The 18950-nt window shown below is 33.7% G+C and overlaps 1 protein-coding gene across 3 annotated transcripts in view; it reads right to left on the bottom strand.

The window, feature by feature from the left end:
• DACH1 (dachshund family transcription factor 1) overlaps positions 1-18950 on the bottom strand; it is a 406379-nt gene that overhangs the window by 300183 nt on the left and 87246 nt on the right. The window lies entirely within an intron of this gene.

The following is an 18950-nucleotide window of genomic DNA, read 5'->3' as shown; positions in this document are numbered from 1 at the left end:
TCCTAATCTTTAATGGGCCTGCTGACGTTAACAAATAAATGAAAACACGTAAGTATAAATATCTGCTAGATTAAAAGATTACTGAGTGGCATATAATTTCCAGCAGCAATTTTGTGCCCATGTTGAAGTTTAAATTAGTACACTGTTAATGCCTGCTTTGAAGGAAGTTATTATGTGCCTTTCTGTACTGCAAACGGGTAAACTCCCCCTCCCTCTCACCCTCTCATTATGTTGTTGCTAGTCTTTGTTTTTTTTTTTTTTTTTTTTCCTGTGGTCCTGTTTAAATTCTCACCTTGCTCTGCCCTTGTCATCAAGTCGTTCAAGCACAAAGCAGGGAGCACGGGGAGTGTTTACTCATTTCCCAAGTCCATTATCTTACACATTAATCACTGGTCTGGAACTTTTGGACAATGCTGAATCTGTTACCTTTTTCTCCCCCTTTTCTGGCTGCTTTACTCATGGGTCTGACAGTTCACCAGTTTTAAGCTGCATTTACACTTGATGACCTTTTCATCTGATTAGCTATTTTTGTCCCTTTTACAAAATAATATGCATTTACAACCCAGTGATACCAAAATGAATTTAGATGTGGAAGATCATACCCTTATTTTTCAACTAGTGCTTGTTCTTCATGGAAAAACAGACTGAAAGCCAAATATTTTAAATATTGATTTGTGAAAGGGTACCCTTTGTTTCCTTGTTAAGATTGAGTTCTCTCTTTCCTTCCTTCACTATTATTGTGTCATTTTCAAAACAAAACATTAGTGAGAAATTTGGGTTAACTTGGAAAAACAAGTATTTTTAAATTTTAAAACAAACAAACAAACTTTTACTTTCTAAAACGTTCAAGGTTCTTGCATAACATGAAGGACTGTACTGGGAATCCAAAGTTTAGCTTCAATAATGATTACTAAACCAAAAGAAATAGATGTAAAAAAGCAGGACAGCTGGAGGCTCTTGAACTATAGTTGTCAAAAGATTTGTTTGTGAAACATGCATTTTATTGCCTTGTATGCATGTTATAATGAGGCATGGACAACTGCAACATTACACTTAGTGATTACGTTTCTTGTTTCAGCCAGTTTCCTTGTCCTCTTGCAATTAACGTTTTCCCAGATCACCCAAGGCTACTTTGTCAGGAGAAAAAAAAATCTGAAATTCACATAAATGAGCAATGTCAATAGTTTAGAAAGAGTTTACTTAGAGAACAAAGGGCCCTTATGAGGCACTAGTGAGAAGAAATGGGGAAAAAATGAGTCCTCACAATGTAAGCCTTTTCTTAAAGCGACTTGTTATCAAGCAGTTCGGGATAGTCCCTCAAATCTGCATTAAAATGCATTTCATTCCATTCACTCATTTGCATTAATTTCTCCCATTATATCTGAAAATGGCTGAATGTCTACTCAACACAATGCCACAGCCTATCACAGGCTACCACGGCGGCCCCAGGTGCCAATTTACTCCTCTTAGTTCTTTTCATTCTGTTTGCTGATTCTGACAACTGGAGTTCTCTTCTCAGTCCAAGGGACTTTTCAATTGGATTTGCTCGTGGTGACAAAATTGTTGCTTTGCTGAGAGGAGGGGGTTCTTTGATTGAGCGTCTATCACGCTGCCATGGGAAAGCGAGAGGCGAATGATTCTCAGTGGCTTCTGATTTCCAGTATTTGTTCAGCATTAGGCCCACTTATCTCCAGAAGAAAAAGCAACATGTAGAAAGAAAGTGACAGGCAGAAACACACTCACTTGCTCGTTCATTCTCATTGCGTTCTGTATTCAAACAAGAGGGACCTATTACACTGAAAGCTCCAGATCAGCCTCACTCAATTATCACAGTTAATCCTTATAGCTCTATAAAGTAAATATTTCATTACAATTTCAAATAAACAGTCACCCAATCTAATGAAGCAAGAACTCAAAGTGGCAATGTCATAGAACTTGTTACCATCATCAAAGGAAACGACACAGCCTTGTCTACTAAAAATGAAAAAAAAAAAAAAATTGGATACTGGCATATTTATGAACTCAGGGTGTTGTAGTTTTGTGTTCTTTTTTTAAGTACCATTGAACAATTTATCTTTCCAAATACAATTCAATTATCAGGATTCTATTTGTCTTTTATGCTTTCCATTTATTTCTTACTGTTTTGCCCCGGTCTGTCCATTAATGATCATCATTGTCATCACACAGTACAATATCATCACACAATACATTTGACACACTCAACTATAACTTTTATTTTTCATAGACATCAGAGAAGCTTGATATGGTATTTCAAATTCAGGAACTTAACAGAATTTAGAGTGATCATTTTCATAATCCATTGTCCCTACATCAATGTTATCTTAAATCCTTCATCTTGTATGTCCTTTTATTCTTTATCTTCTAGTTTTATACTCTGGGGCAAAAGCATTTCTAAAAATAACTCTCATTTCGCCAAATCTTAATAATTTGAAAAAAGCTCGAATTGAATAAAGATAAGTAGATTAAACCCTTAATCAAATGCTGAATTACCTTTATGCTACTCTCTCATTTTAATCCTAATCTTCAGTCCCTTGGGGAATCATTTTTCCTAAATTATTACCTTATCATTCTTATTAAATATTCTTGTTATAGTCATTATCTTTTCACACTTTTATAACTTGCTCCATAGGACAGAAGAAGGTACAACATGTGTAACAGGACAATTTTGCCTGTACTTGTTAAAGCTTAGCCAAGAGGGATTCCATATTATGCAATGTCACAAATCTCCTGTAGTTAGATGGTGACTATGAACCCCCCTCTTTTCCTCTCAATTTAACAATGCTATGTTGAACTATTCTATAATTACTATTTCTGAGGATGCTAGCTGAATTATCTTGTCTTAGTGGGGAATAGTTTGATTTTTTCTTTTTCCTTTCCTCTGAGATTCTTAAATATTTATCCTCTTTTAAAATTACCACCTAAAACCAATGTTTCTCAAACGTTGGTGTGCATACAAGTCACAATGGGTTCTTGTTAAATGCAGATTTGATTCAGTATTTCTGGCATGGAGCCCAGGATTCTGCAAGTTTTAACCAGGTCACAGATCATGCAGATGCTGCTGGTATTGGGGCCATAATTTGAGAAGCAAGCATGTAACTCTGGTGGTATTTATAATTTTTATAATAAAATCAAGGGTATGAGATCATAAGAATATTATCAAGATAAGGCCACAAATAATATTATCAACACTGTTTTACTTTTAAAAATATCCAAAACCTGGATGATTTAATAGATAGTATACCTATTGATAAAGAAATCTAAAATAGGGATTTAAGTACCAGTATTATTGATAATGATATTAATAGTTAAGTGCCTGCTATGTGCACTTAATTATTAACTCATTTTACCCTCACCATAACCTTCAAGGTCTCTATTATTATGTTAATTATATTATTAATTATACAGATGAGAAAACAGGCTCAGTGAGGTAAAATAACTTGTCCAAGGTGGGAAGTGGTATTTGAATCAAGTATTGTCTACGAATGTACTATCAATTCAGTATAGTTTAAATTAACATTGTCCCTCACCCCCATGTCAACCAGACATCATTGGGTCAGAGTCTATGGCAATACGTCCATGCACCCAACACATTTTATTGAGGGCCTACTGTGTCTTAGGTTCTCTTCTGGGTCCACTGCATTCAGCTCTGAAAAGACAGTAAAGATCCTGCTCTCCTGGACTTACACCACAAAAAAATGACTGAACAAACTAGTGAGCAAGAAAATGCCAGATACGGTAAGTACTATGGAGAAAGTGATTAATATGAGGTGATAGAAAATGACTTAGGAGTGCAGATGTAAGGGATTGGTGTATCTTCAATACCATATTAAAATTAATATTTAAAATTTGGTGTTCTTATTATTAGACCAAAGTAACAACATAATTTTTTTCTCAATCATTACAGTTCATGTAAAGTGCAAACACATGAATGGTTTATCACTGGCGTAAAAAACTGTGCCTGCAACACCGATGTGGGAGAGGCAAGTTTAAAGACTGCTATTTATTGGAACAGTGCTCCATCTATGTTGCTTTCATATCTTAATATTCTATGAGCCCAGTGTCACTTATATAGTACCCCATTTAATTGCTAGTTTTGATTGAAAGAATCTTACATGTGTTAACTCATTTAATAAACAGGATAGCTTTATTAAGTAGATATAGTACTATTGTACCCATTTTCTAGATTACGGAATTGGGGCACACAGCACCTAAGTAATGAATCCAAATTCACATGGTTGGTAAGAGGCAAAGTCAACTTTGAAATCCAGGCAGTTGGGTTCCAGAATGTATGCTCTTAAAAGGTTGCCATGCTGCCCCTCATTCTTGTTTACAAAATAAGACAGCAGTTGTTAGAGGTTATTTCTAAGATCTCTTTCTTTTCACAAATGCTAAAACCCTATGACACTGATTTAAAATACAAAATCTGAAAGGTCAGGCTGTGTTTCATAATTGTTTTCTGTTTGCTTGGGATATTTTCAGTGCTTTCTATTATGTAGATATGTGATCAAACTTGTCCCGATCTCAATTTGAGAGTCTGCGTTCCTTCCTTTATATGCCTATGCAAAGAAAATTATATTTAAAATTAGTATATCTTATAATTATAATTAAAATAAAAGTGACAAGAATAAAATTTATAAAGGCATATGTTCAGCAGAAAATATTGGTCAAAGCTTTGGATACATGCTTTTTGAATTTAATACAATTGAAGTACAAATTATCCTTGTCATAACATTCCAGGGCAAAAATGTCCTCCATTGCCATGGTATAAAGTATTTCATTCATTCATCAATTCATCTAATAAACAATTGCTGGATACTTATTTTATGAACAACAAACTTAGGCAGAAGGATGTAAAGATGAATGACAGAACAAATACCAGCTCTTAGGACATTAAAATATGGATGATTTGAGTAAGGATATCACTACCACTATGAATAATAGTATCAATAATTAAGTACTTTCAAATGAACTTAATTTTAACTTATTTCATTTTCACCACAACATTCAAGGCCTCTATTATTATATTAATTATACTATATTAATTATAGAGACCAGGAAACATACACACACACACACACTCCCTACTCAAAGAATCACAATACACTTACTTGTATAAAATTGTAACATTAAAACTGAAATAAAAAAGATTCAAAAAAAAGCACAAAGAAAAGAAAACCTTAATAGCCCATAAGATTTCCCAACTAAAAACAAGAAGTGGAAGCAGTGAGGAAGTGTTAAAATATTTTTTGCCTTGGAATGCAATGCATCAGAGTATCAGTCTGATCAGTTTTCTCTTCACATATCTAATCACTGCCTGGTCTAGTGCAGCACCTATAGTAGATGTTCAATAAATATGTGCTGAATGCCTGAATGACTGATTTCATTTTACTTCTTTCTTTTAGGGATCAGTTTGAAGAGATGCCAGTGTAGTAAATGTGTGGCTAGCCCATCTCCATTAGGAGGGCTCTCTGTAGACCGATCTCTTAAGCATCTTGACAACCATTCACATCTTGAAATAAATTAGTCTTTTGATTTTAGCAATGATGCAGTAATTGGTTCTCTTTTCACATTGGTAACTAGGCCTTCTGTTTTTACTGAATCCTCTTCTGTCTTTCCTTAAAAGTAATATTACTTAGGGTTTCCTCCTCAGCTCTTCTCTCTGCCTCTAAATCATCATTCCCAGGAGATGTTATTCATTCCAATTTTCAATCTCTAGGTTAGGTAATAATAAGTGGTCTACCACTGACATCAAGACTCTGCATAACACGACTTGGCTGTTTCACAGATATTGTAAATACCACATTTCTATGAGTGAATCTATCATTTTTTTTCAATTCTCTTCCTCCTTCCAGCTTCACCATCCATCAGGCAGTCCAAACCAATAATCATTTTTGAAAATCATTAATTTATGGATCCACCTGTTCCTTCCACCCTCTCTCAGCAATATACATCTAATCTGTGACCAAGTTCCATTGGTTCTACCCCTTAACTGTCACAAATATTTTCTCTTCTCCATTCCTGGGGTAAATTGTTTCAGAGAAGGCTCTCTTTATTTTCCACATGGACTGTTGTAATAGTCTCCTAGCCTTCTTGCCTCCATTTGTATAAAAAATTCCATTTTATCCCCCAATTGACTGCTGTGATTTTACTTATACCATGCAAATTTGGTTATGATATATGCTGGCTTTAATATCTTCAATATTTCCTCACTACCTTCATGATAAAATCTAAACTCTTTAACAGAATAAATGACAGCCTTTATGATCTAGCCCCTGTCTATCTCTTCAACCCACCTCTTTAATTATTACTATTATTCTAGTAACATATATTACAACCTAACATTTCCCCCTTTTAACTATGTTTAGACACATATTTCAGTGCTGTTAATTACACTCACAGGGTTATGTTACCATCATCCATTACCAAAACTTTTCCTTCACCCCAAATAGAAAGTCTGCACAATTTAAGCATTCACTCCCCATTTCAATCCATCTTTAAACAGGACAAAAATAGTCATTATTGTATGTGCCAGGCACTATTGAAATACTTTCACACACTATCTTATTTATACTTACTACCAAACCTAGGAAGTGGGTTTTAAGACTCCCAGTTTTACAAGTAATATTCCCAGAGATAACTAATTTACCTAAGATCACATGATTAGAGAGTAACACAACAAAGGTGAAGGGGTTCTATCTGACTCTAAAGCCCTTACTCAGAACCACCATCCTACTGTCTCCCCTGACTTCCCACTTACCTTCCCTTTCTCACCTCTTCCCCTGTAGCCCTCAGCTCTAGCCTATCGGTTTTCAAGCCTGGGAGCACATAGTATCTCTAATCACCTGGGGCGGTTTTAACGAACTCCCATTGCCTGGCTTTATCATCAGAGATTCTTATTTAGTTGGTCTGAGGTGGGGTCTTAGCATCATCAGTATGTTTCAAAATCAGCCCATGGTTTTCTAAGGTGAAGCTAGTTTGAGCCCTACTGCTTAGCAAAACTAAATTGTATATACTTGCACCAAACATCATTTAACCTCCATTATTTCTAATCCCATTGGTTGTAATTATTTTTCTTCAGTGTGTCTGTTTACATTGGATGTTTTAGCTTCCTGGAGGTAGAAGTCATGACTTGCTTAAATTGCTCATTTCGAGTGACCAAGGTGTGATTGGCATGCAGTAGGCATCAACAAAGATTTGTGAAATAAAAGCATGAATTAGATTTATTGATCACTCCTACAAATACTTTGTAGGAATTATTAATGTCTAAGGAAGAATAAAAACATTAAGAAAACCATGTCAAAAAACAAAATTATTTACATGTAAAAAGTGTCAGTTATCTCTTGAAAAATAGAAAAATGCTCTTATATAGATAGGGGCAAAAAAAGTTTTTCTATCAAAGTTTTGTAGACATTAGCATCTTGCAGATATATGTGAAAATTTATAGGCTAGGCTGGTAGAATAAGATAAAGTCAATCAAGAGATCTTGTTTTCCTAGTTAATACCCCCTCCCTTCAGTTAAAGCAGACTTTAAAAGCTATACCTTTATGCAACTGCCAATTTTTCCCCAGAGACTGACTACATTTTCCTAATGATTAATTGCTTAATCATTGAAAAATTAGAATATCATATTTGGCAATTAAAATATCATACTCTTTAACATTGTTTATCAGTAAACTAATTTAATAATTATTATTATTGATGCAATGATGTATTCTACTAAGTAATTCATATAAAATAATTTTTAAGAGAAAGGAAAATTTAGAAACTTCTTTCCATCAGGTTTGGTTAAAACTTTTTATATGAATCTAAAAATCTGAGACTCTGCTATTATTTGAAAAACCTAAGTTATAATATTTTGAGGGGTGATTTGAGAGGATAAATTACATGAGAATATAAAGAGAATCTGAATGCCCACATAATAAAAATTAATCATGGTGAATTGCTTTGGGGAGAGTCATACACTTGACCCACATTGAAGGCTGAAATATTAATCCATTTCTATGACAGAGATCAAGCTTCATAGTCACTTTTTATCCTCCTCATAATAGAAGCAACAGTTGTAAACCATAATGTTATAGTTCAAACAATGCCCCCCCTAAGACTTCAAATTTATTGTAGCATTCATCTCCAAGACAAAAGACCTAGTGTAGGGAAAAAGCTCTTTTTAGCAAAAAGCATGGTTGTTATTTATGGCTCAGATGCAAAGAATGAGTTTGGGGAATTTATCAGAGATGAAGGTATGAAATGTTTTAGCTTGTTCTTCTCTTTCTAATCCATAAACCATATTCTCAGCCACCCAAGTGAATTCTAATGGAACAAGAATGATGAAATAATATTTTCCTAGCCCTTAACACTTTTTTTGTCTGTGTAAGTTTGCATGGGATAAGAGGAATATGTTTTCTTAAAATTAAGGGTATGTTAAGCAAGCAGATAAGCAATATTTTATAGTAACATATAATTTACACCCATAGGCAAAGTTTAGCATTTTTAACAGTTTAATTTTTATATAATTCATTCTTGAAATTGCTATTGTTACTATTACTAGTATTAACTATCATATCAGAATTTTAGAAAGTTAAAATTTTCTTATGAAAATAATTCCAATAATATGGACCCCATCACTGGCCCTAAAACCCTAATGACCCAACATGATAATTGACCTCTTCTAGTTTACTTGTATTCTTAATCATTAGATATATTCTCATCATCATTCTCCTTGAAATATGATGACCATAATCAAAACAAAAATGACTTGTCGACTACCTATTTTCCATCCTCTCATTTTTGAAATGAATGTAAGTTCACAGAAAAGATACCCATTTCTCTTCATGGCCAGCCTATGGAGAAGCTCCATGCAGAGGGGAAGGTTTGGGATATGCTAGCATGTAATGCAAGTTCATTCTTCTAACAAAAATTTGCATATTGCTTCTCTTAATGTGAAATAAATATTCAATAAGTGAAATTGGGAAAACGTAAAATGTATAGTATTTGCCCTCAGGAAAGTCGAATTTTCATAGTTTGTTTACTATTAAAAGTTGTACAAGTAGTTCTGTGGTCTTGAGCACAATGAATGAGCTACACTGATGTCTTTTTTTTTCTTTCCTAATTCAAAAAAGACAGGTAATTTTAGAACAAAAAAGGGCAGCTGGAATGAAATATGGAATAATCTTTAAACTGAAAACCTTTCCTGGCTTTGTTTGATAGCTGTTATATTACATCTATTGTTTGCCGAATGCCATTTAAATTGCTCAAACAGCTCAAGGAAAGTGTGGACTCTGTCTGGACAGTTTTTTAACATCGTAATTGTGGAACTGAGAACAATTCACCACCGAGTTATTTGACACCATACATTTCTATTGCACATTTTCTGAGCGATAGTGCTTTTTTTCCTTTAGTTTTGATACTATAACTCTTTTAAATACAATTTTCATCTGTGTTGTACTACTTTAGCTTGACACAGAAATAATAGTTTCTATGCCGACCTATGCATTAAACATTGCAGTTCTTTCAGATTTGTAAATATGTTCCAACTTAGTATTCGGACTGCAATGTGTATAACCTTTCAGTACAAATAGTGTGAGTTTGTTTGCAGTTAAAATATAATAAGAGTCAGATGACATAGTTCATTTGAGTGTACAGTGTCACTGAAAGATGTCCTAAATTTGACATCTAGGGGCATATACACATCATATTTCAAGTTACAAATGTCTTTCTAAATGTTTTCTCTAACTTATTTATAAACTTGACAAGAACACTCTACACAAAATATCCTATCTAGGCTCTTTTTTCTTTTTTTATTAGATACAAAAGTCCTATGGGCCCTTCCCACTTAGACCATAGAGTGTTATACTCTTTCTAAAATAGTAGCTCTCAAACTTATGTGTGCAATGAAACACCTGTGGAGCTTCTTTTAAAATATGAATTCTTTGGTCCTACCCCATGTGTGAAACTCAGTACCTCTAAGATGAGACCAATGAATCTACATTGTTAACAAGCATCTGGTAGATTTTCAGGTAGGTTTTGTGGCCAATGCTTTTCTGAGACCAGTAGATTGTAAATTGTATATTCTTTTAGAAATGTAATTAAAAAAAACTTTTAAGTTATCAAGACATCAGCATACTATGATTTTAATACTAACATGAAAATCATTCTTTATATTAAGGGCATAAAAATAATACTTTTCACAGCTTTACTCTAACTTTAACTTTTTTGGAGCACTAAATGATCATCTTCCAAAAGATTGCTTCTAGAAAGACGAAATAGATGTTATTGATTGAAATTAATATGTGACCGATCCTGCACACAAAAACCTTTTACAAAAAAGCAGATAATTTACATGAAAAAAGAGGCTAAATTTTACTATGCACTATTTTCTACAGACAATATTCTTTCCCTATCTTGGTAAAGGCAAGATGTAATACATTATGCTTTGGGATTCTAATCAGAAACCTATAAACAATGTATAACTTACAAATGCCCTTCAGTGCATTAGAATACTTTTAGTACAGCTTTAAAATTTTAAATCAATTCTGCCATTCACTCCGTATTATTTATCTTCAGTTTCTCCATATTTTAAATGTCAGTGTGTCATATTAAGTAATAAAAAGTTTAAAAGATTATAACATGAACTTGGCAGATATTCACTTTCATTACTAGGCCTGAAATCCTTGCCTTCTTATATTTTCACTACACTATCAAAGAAAGCCTTACTTCTTGCTTTTGTTGTTTTCATTCTTGAATGCAATGCAGTCTTTGCATGCATTTACAATTTTAAGTATCACGATGTTATTTTAAACCAATTCTAAGAGTTAGCTAATTGCATTTTAAACATCTAGTTCTTAATCAGACCATTTTGTCATTTATTTTAAAAGATTTCCTATTATATAATTTCAGATGAAGTTATTTGACCATTATTCTGCTAATCTTAACTCATCCTTTAATTCCATCATTTACATGTCTCATAATCCAGTAGCATTTCATTTTCTCCAGTCTGAAGCTCAAGAAGGAAAGAAGGCATTCAAAACTGTATGTACAAATTATAACTAAGTAACATAATAGGCTTTACTATAAGAAAATGATCTATATCATAATGTGCTTGGGTGGTAAAGGTAATTTATTTTCTCAAGATGTCTTCCCAAACTAAGTGCTGTTTTCATTAACTTTTCCTGCATTTAATGGCAATATGAATCTCTATAACTAAAGTTAGTAAAATCCATGTAAATATTAGTAACTCAGGACTGAGAGTTTTATGGGAATAAAACTATGGACAGAATAGCCAGAAGCCTCTGTCTTTCCAATATACTGCAGAGATCTTTCCTTGGCTACATGATTTTTTGCTGTAACACTACTCTCATTAGATTGGAATTTGTGTTAACTTCCCTGTACCAGGACTTACTAATAGGATTGCTAGCAATTATTATACTGAAATGAAATCAGCACAAACTATTAGATCTGTTTAAACAAGTTAAAAATAAACCTTGATTAAATGTTCTTTTATAAGAAGCTGCTCATTAAGGTTACTTGGCCTTCAGAAAAATTGGTGTTTCATTAACATCAAAGAATGTATTGAGTTTTTAAACTCCCTAGCCTAAAAAGTTACATATGAAATAAAGTTCTAAAATATTTTAGATAATGAAATTTTCAAAAAAAAATTCTTTATGATTCTTGGTTTAGTCTGTAGAAAGAAATATGCTCTTAAGAATGAAGAGTATTAATAACGCAATTACAAAAAATACCACTACTGAAAGCAAAAATAAGCAAAAACAAAAAAACTTTGCAAGCATGATCAAATGACAACGTTCCTCTAAGTTAAGATATAGCCCTGCGTGAAATACTTAAAATATAATAGCTAAAATTTTGGGGCATTTAAATTCAAAAGAATATATCAATATAAGTGTCTATTCACTTTTGCAACAAACTGGTAGCTTTGAACTGGTGTAGTTCTTAATAGAATTTTTAGAAAGTAGAAGTACACCATTCTAGAAAGTACAAGTAATTTTTCCCTACAATGAATCAGTGTACTATAATTACCTGACCTGGTGGAAATTACTCTGTTTATGATAGATAACCTAACACAATTGAAGTATAGTGCTGGTAGATGTTAAGCTAAACAGTTTTTAGATATGGCCTACAAATTCATAGAAAATATTTGGGTAAGATTCTTGTAATTTTCCTTCTTCCTATTTGCACACCATTAAACTCTCTCTTCCTCTCTCTCTGTCTCACCTGCATAAAGTAAATGTCACTTGCAAAAAGGTAGACATCATCTCCATGGTTAAGGATAGGTAAAGGCTGAAAAAATTCACAACAGAATGTTGGAAGATCAAGTGACTTGTGAATTCACAACAATATACTACCTAAAGTTAACAGAAACTTGATTTATTGTAACAGTCCAGATTGCAATATTTTTAGTTTTTTTAATTAAAGAAATTCACTTTTCAGAACAGTACATGTATTATTCTGAACAAATCATGGAGTAATTACTGCTGTAATTTAATCTGTTTATATTTGCTGATATCCTTTACAGTATATGTGCCCCTTGCGTACCTAGTAATATGAAAATGTTCTGCTTTTTAAAAAGAACAAACTTCTAGTTTAAGTAATTAATATTCCTTAATTAAACATTCTAAGGTGTAGACAATGAATACTTTATAAATCTGTGAGCATGCCTGAGAGCAACAAAATCACACTTTTGTTAAAGCATTTTAGTGTGTATTTTGCACAATTTTTAAAAGTTTAACCTCTGTAGATCAATGTGCTTCCTTAAAAGACTTTAATAAATTAAAGTGCAGAGAGCTTTTTTTCACCAGGCAGAAAAAGCTGATGAGACAGGTTTAGTTTAATCTCAGGCAATAGAAGTCATTAACCATTCTCTCAGGGATTAAAATATAGCTTGCCCTTTTCTTCTCTCACTTATCATTAGCATCACTTTAATCTCCTAGCGTTTCACACTGCTATTTTAATCATTACTTACTGCCTTTTGACAAGTGCAGAACATGCTTTTTCTCATTGAGGCAATATCCTGGTTTTAGCTGACAAATGTAGGACATAATGTAAAAATATCAAAGTGACATCTCTTAAACACACCTTCATCATAAAAATCTCTACAGTTATAATATTCCTTTGTCTAGTATTTCCATGGAAATTATCATTTGAAAGGTTTATATCTCAAACAAAGAAAAAAGTTTCTTCTAAATAGAACAAAATCATGTTTAGAGAAAATAATATGCTGAGCAAATGAGATCCAAAAATACATGAATAAATGTTAGTTTTGCTCTTTAAAATACAGTCATGAACTTCCAAGTATTTACAAAAGTAGTCTGTTATTTCAATATAACTTTAATAACAAAACATATTATAAAAATGGCTACCCTATTACCACTAGATATTTTACAATTGTATTAAATAGTTAACACATCCTAGATTGAACCAAAATGAAGTGCTGCAACAATTATACCTAATTTTATGATTTTTTTTATTATAGTCACCACATTTCCGCTGATCAATAGATTTGAGTAATTCCTAAAGAAAATTTAGGCAGAAATAACAATAGTTACAACTATATTAATAACATATTATAATTTCTAAAAACCTATTGAGAATGTTACAATTGAACTTTTTGCCACATATTCTAAATTGCTGTTTTAGATAAAAGAAAAACCATATGATGTCTGTTAACGTTCTTTTATGTAATGACATTCAGTTTAATTTATACACCCCTTAATCTAATCTGCCTAAACCTGAAGTGGATAGCAAATTTGGGATAAATCTCTTGGGATTCAGGAATTTAAGTTTTACAATTGTCTTTATATGTAAGTATTTTAACTATGAGAATATATTTTACCATCTTGGATAATTTTTTATTTTAATTAAAAACTGAACCAATAAAATATTGGTAATTATAAAACCTGACTTTTTAAACCTAAATACCAATTTTTTGGTAAGGATCACTCACACTTGGCCCCAAGCCCTTTAATCTAGTTCATCTGCAATGATCTCATAGTACTTTCAACCATTATTTAACTGTTAGAAGAAAAAATATGTCGCACTATATGTTTCGACAATAAAATCCCTTCTTAAGCTTCACAAAGCAGAACAATTCATTATTTGATCTCTTTCCAGGTTCAAAGTCTGTCTTATTACAGTTCTTCAAAGAAATATGTAATCAAAGACAAACAGCTGTGAAAACAATCTTTTATTACTTTATTATCATTGAGAATATATCTTTGGAGTAAACCAATGGAAATGGCATACAAATAATCTCCATAAATGTTGTCATATTGCTTTTGTTCCCAAACTATTCATGTTTATCTGTAAGGGCTTAATTTTATTTCCTGTAATTAGAGTAACTGTACAATGCAGTTGCTTTATTGCCTGTCCAAAACAACAACAACAACAACAGAAACAAAGAGTGAGCTGCCCTAGGGTCAAGCAAATGTTTCTAATAAGCAGACTTTTCAAAACAATGTTCATGGAGAGATTTCTGGGGAAGATGGAGGAATAGAAAGCTCCAGGACTCAGTCCTTCCACCAAAACAACTATTAAACAGGCAGGAACTGTCAGACACAACTATATGGAAACTCCAGAGGCCAGAAGAACACTGTACAGCATCCAGGGAAAAACAGAAGGAAGAAGCAGATAAACCATGGTAAAAAATTGTAAACTGATCTCTCCACCCAGCGGCTACCAGCGCTCATCCCCTGCTCTGGTGGCAGGCTGCTGTGGGGTCCAGTCCCTGTCTAGCTTGCTGGTGACAGAAAGGGATATAAAAACCCTCTTTCCAAGAACAGGGGTGTGTGTATGGCTAATAACTGATCAGATCACAGCCTTTGGTTAGCGAATGCAGCTCCTGGGGCCTGGCTCTGAGGGCAGCTATTTTTTCAGCCTGCCCGGAACAAAGGCAACAGAAGCCATTGCTTCAACCCCACCAGGGACAAAGGCCTAGGCAGGCATTGTTTCAACCCTCCCCAGACAGGGGTGCAGGCAGTAAAAATTTAAACACACAGTGTTTCCTCAGGGCTATGGGGAACATTTAGCTAAAGGGCTGAATTTGCTGAGCAAGTCATGAAAGCTTGAGAAGCTTTTGGCACCCTTCCTGATCTCTTCAGGGCACTTTGTAGCTCATCTGCTCTCCTTTCCTGGGTCCCTGGCCCTGTTCTGGCTGGGAAAGACTAACTTGGGAAAGTCCTCTCTGTTATCCCTCCTTCTAGAATTTACACTCCAGGCAAAAGCAGCTTGAGATAATGAAAGGAGTGCTAAAATCTATAGAGGTGGACAGTCTGGGAAAAAGGTCTCCTGGCTTCAAACACCTGGGAGAGGGAGGTTTGCTCCTGGGAAACAGGGGACAAACAAACTCCTGTAAACAGGGGAGCTCCAAAACAACTAACAAGCAAAGCCCAAGACAAGACAGAGCCCAGAAAAACAGGGAAACCCTGCACACTAAATTTGCCTTGAGTAGACCTTGCTGATAGGAGAGCTGAAGCACAAAAAAACCTGTCTTATCACCAGCTGGTGACAAAACCAAGAAAGAGACATCCCAGGGAGTAAATTCCAGAGTTAACATTTTAAAATATTAAAACGTACATTATGCAACAAAAGAGTACAAGACAAACAAAGAAACAGGAAACGATGGCTCATTAAAATGAAGAGGATAAGTGCCAACAAAGAAGATGAGAATGGATATACTGAATGAAGCCTTTAAAAATTATCTTAAAAATGCTCAAGGTGATGAAGGAAAGCAGAGAGAAAGAACTAAAGGATATCAGGAAAACAATGAATGAGCAATATGAAAGTCTAAGTAAAGAGATAAAAATTTTTAAAAGGAACCAAAAAAAAAAAAAAAAAAAAAAAAAAAAAAAAAACTACCCAGAGTTGGAGACCACAATAACTAAATGAAAAATTCCCAGGAGGTTTCAAGAGTAGATTGGAGCTGGCCCAAGAAAGAATCAGTGAACCTGAAGAGAAGACATTTGAAGTGAGCCAGGCTGAGGAACAGAAAGAAAAAAGAAATATTAAAAGCAAAAATAGTCTAAGACACTTATGGGACACCAGCAAGCACACCAATATACACACTAAAGGAATCCCAGAGGAAAGAGAAAGGGAAAGAAGGAATAGTCAAAGAAATAATGACACAGAACTTCCCAAACATAGCAAAAGACATGACTACATATGCACATCCAAGAAGTGCAATGAACATCTAACAGTATAAACATGAAGAAAAATACACCCATCATATATTGATTATACTACCAAATGCAAATGACAAAGAGAGAGTTTTGAAAGCTGCAAGAGAAAAGCAGCATGTTACATACAAGGGAGTCCCAATTAGATTGAGTGCCAATTTTTCATCAGAAACGATGGAGAAAAAGGCAGTGGGATGAAATACTTGAAAGAAAACAATTGCTAGCCAAGAATTTTATATCTGGCAAGACTCTCTTTCAAAAATGAGGGAAAGATGAAGACATTCTCAGACAAGCGAAAGCTGAGGGAATTCATTGTCAGTAGACTTGCCCTACAAGCAATGCTAAAAGGAGTGCTTCAGAGCGAAACGGAAGGACATTAAACAGTGGTTCAAAGTGGCATAAAGAAATAAAGACCTGGAGTAAAGGTAACCATTTGGGTATTTATAAATGCCATTATTATTGTATTGTATTGTTTGGTATGTAACTCTACCTTTTACTTCCTACAGGTGCTAAAATGCAAATGCATAAAAAGTAAGGAGAAATCTATGTTTTTGGACATGCATTGTACAAAGATATAAGTGGTAACAAGTACCAAAAAATGGTGGCAAGACAGGAGGTAAAGAAAAAGTGTATGTGCATGCTATTGAAATTAAGTTGGTTTCAAATCAAATATGACTGTTATAGATTTAGGATGTTAAAAAAAAAATTAATGATACTGAATGATGTGATTTCCTAGGTTAAAATTACCCTGAGGTGTACTCATATTTTCTGTTGTTCAGGCTAATCAGTGAGACTTGTAGTATTGTCAACTACAGACTGGAATGCCTAACTAGAATTTGCACATCAGAGAGAGCACTGACACTCTATTCTGAAAACAAACACAAAATACAAGTAGTTACCTTCCAGGTAGTAGCTACATCACTAACATTATTCTCACATATTACTTATCACAAAATAGTTTGACCATATCTCTATTTCTTGGAGAGTTTCTGTCATCAAATGCAAATTGACAGGACAATTTTACATACAGCTTCTTAGGATGGGAACAACTCCCATCATCTGCAGGCTTGTTAGCTACTCTGAAGGAGTCATGTGTAAGTGATGGTGTTCTACCATCTGATGATGATAAAAAATAACTTGTAGAGACAGAGAGAACAAACAACTCTTGAGTGTGTATTATGCTAGAAACCTTACATATTTCATTTAGCTCTGACACCAACTCTTTGAGGAAAGCACTACTATTCACACTTTACAGATGTGGACACTGAATTTGAGTAATGTTGAGTAACTTTTGACTCATTCCTGAATTAATCTGACTCCAAAACCTGGGAGTTACTAGACCAGGAGGCCATCCATTCTAGAACAGGCATTATGGGTATAGTGCATGTCTTCAAATGCTCTTGAAAGACACTACCCTTCTCAAGAAACTCATTTTTTTTCTTCAGAAAACCCTAAGACATGATGACAAAGTCTGGGACCCAATGAGTCACTGTGATTTTCTACGAAACTAAATTGATGATTCATCAACAAGCCACGATTGCAAAGACCATTGTTTCTAGGTCTTTATAAACACGTTGTTTGGCCTGGAGCAATGTGTAATCTTTGCCATTGCTCTCACCCAAGACACACACGCACTGACTATAGTAAATTCTGTTGTATTTACATGTAGCATGGACTTAGTTGTCAAATGTAAACTCTGAACTGAATATGGTTGTGCAGACTTCCCTCTGTATTATTAAGATTATCTGAAGGCAACTAGGAGAGAAAGGAAAAAATAAAGCTGTAAGAGAGAGAAAGAAGAAAGAATTTAATTTGAAAAATTTTTGTTGCAGATTAAGTTAACTAGAAACTCTGAAATCACTTTAGCATAAACATTACTATTCTTTATTTTAAATACATAAATTTAAAATATATAAATTATTTAAATTCCCTAGGAATTTTTAAGATATACCTAGGGAAACCTTGACAGCTAAGTGCAGGGATAATCAAGAAAACAAAATTTCTTATTTGTCATAATCCTTCAATTCATAGTACAACTCAGTTCAGTTTCAGTTTTTTACTGGTTACTAAATAAACAGTATCAGAATTGGAAATGCATTTAATGCATGACTCAATTTCCATAAAAGTTAATTTCCTGACTTTTCGGTTTGATTGCATCAGAAGTTATTCAGTAAAAGAGGGCAAAACAAAGCCAGTCACTCCTGCTTTGGAATAATTAAGCAGTAATTTGACCAAACATTTCCTTCCTTCCTGTGTAATTCTCTAAGTCACTATTATACTACAAATTTTGGCAGAAACATTTTTAATGGGCACAATCTATATAAGAGAAATAGCCCATAGCAAACTGTTTCACAGTCAAGGTTGGCAGCACAATTATGAGACCAGTTTTACTGCTATTTTTAGGTGTATTCAAGATAAAATTCTGATTTTCAGGCTTTAGAATGGTGAGATTACAGAAGCGACAATCATTACTTTTTACATATAATCCAATATATAATTCAATTTATTAATAAGGAAATATAACCTAAGGAAAACTAAAGTGTACGGTATTATAAATTTAGGTGTCATTTTAATGCAATATTGTATTAGCATATTGATTTCTCAAGAATTTCATTGATGAATTTAATTCAGTGTTTCTAGTTTGAATGATGGCATAAGAGAAGAAGGGAGCAAAATCAGTCTTTAATTTCTAGACTTTCCAGAGCATTTGCCTTCTATAAAAATGCATCATTCATAAAATTAAGTGTA

This window comes from Choloepus didactylus, chromosome 12, assembly GCF_015220235.1.
Source record: "Choloepus didactylus isolate mChoDid1 chromosome 12, mChoDid1.pri, whole genome shotgun sequence".
Lineage (NCBI taxonomy): Eukaryota > Metazoa > Chordata > Mammalia > Pilosa > Megalonychidae > Choloepus > Choloepus didactylus.
Note: the sequence above shows the minus strand (reverse complement) of the source record. Positions and strands in the feature narration are given on the sequence as shown.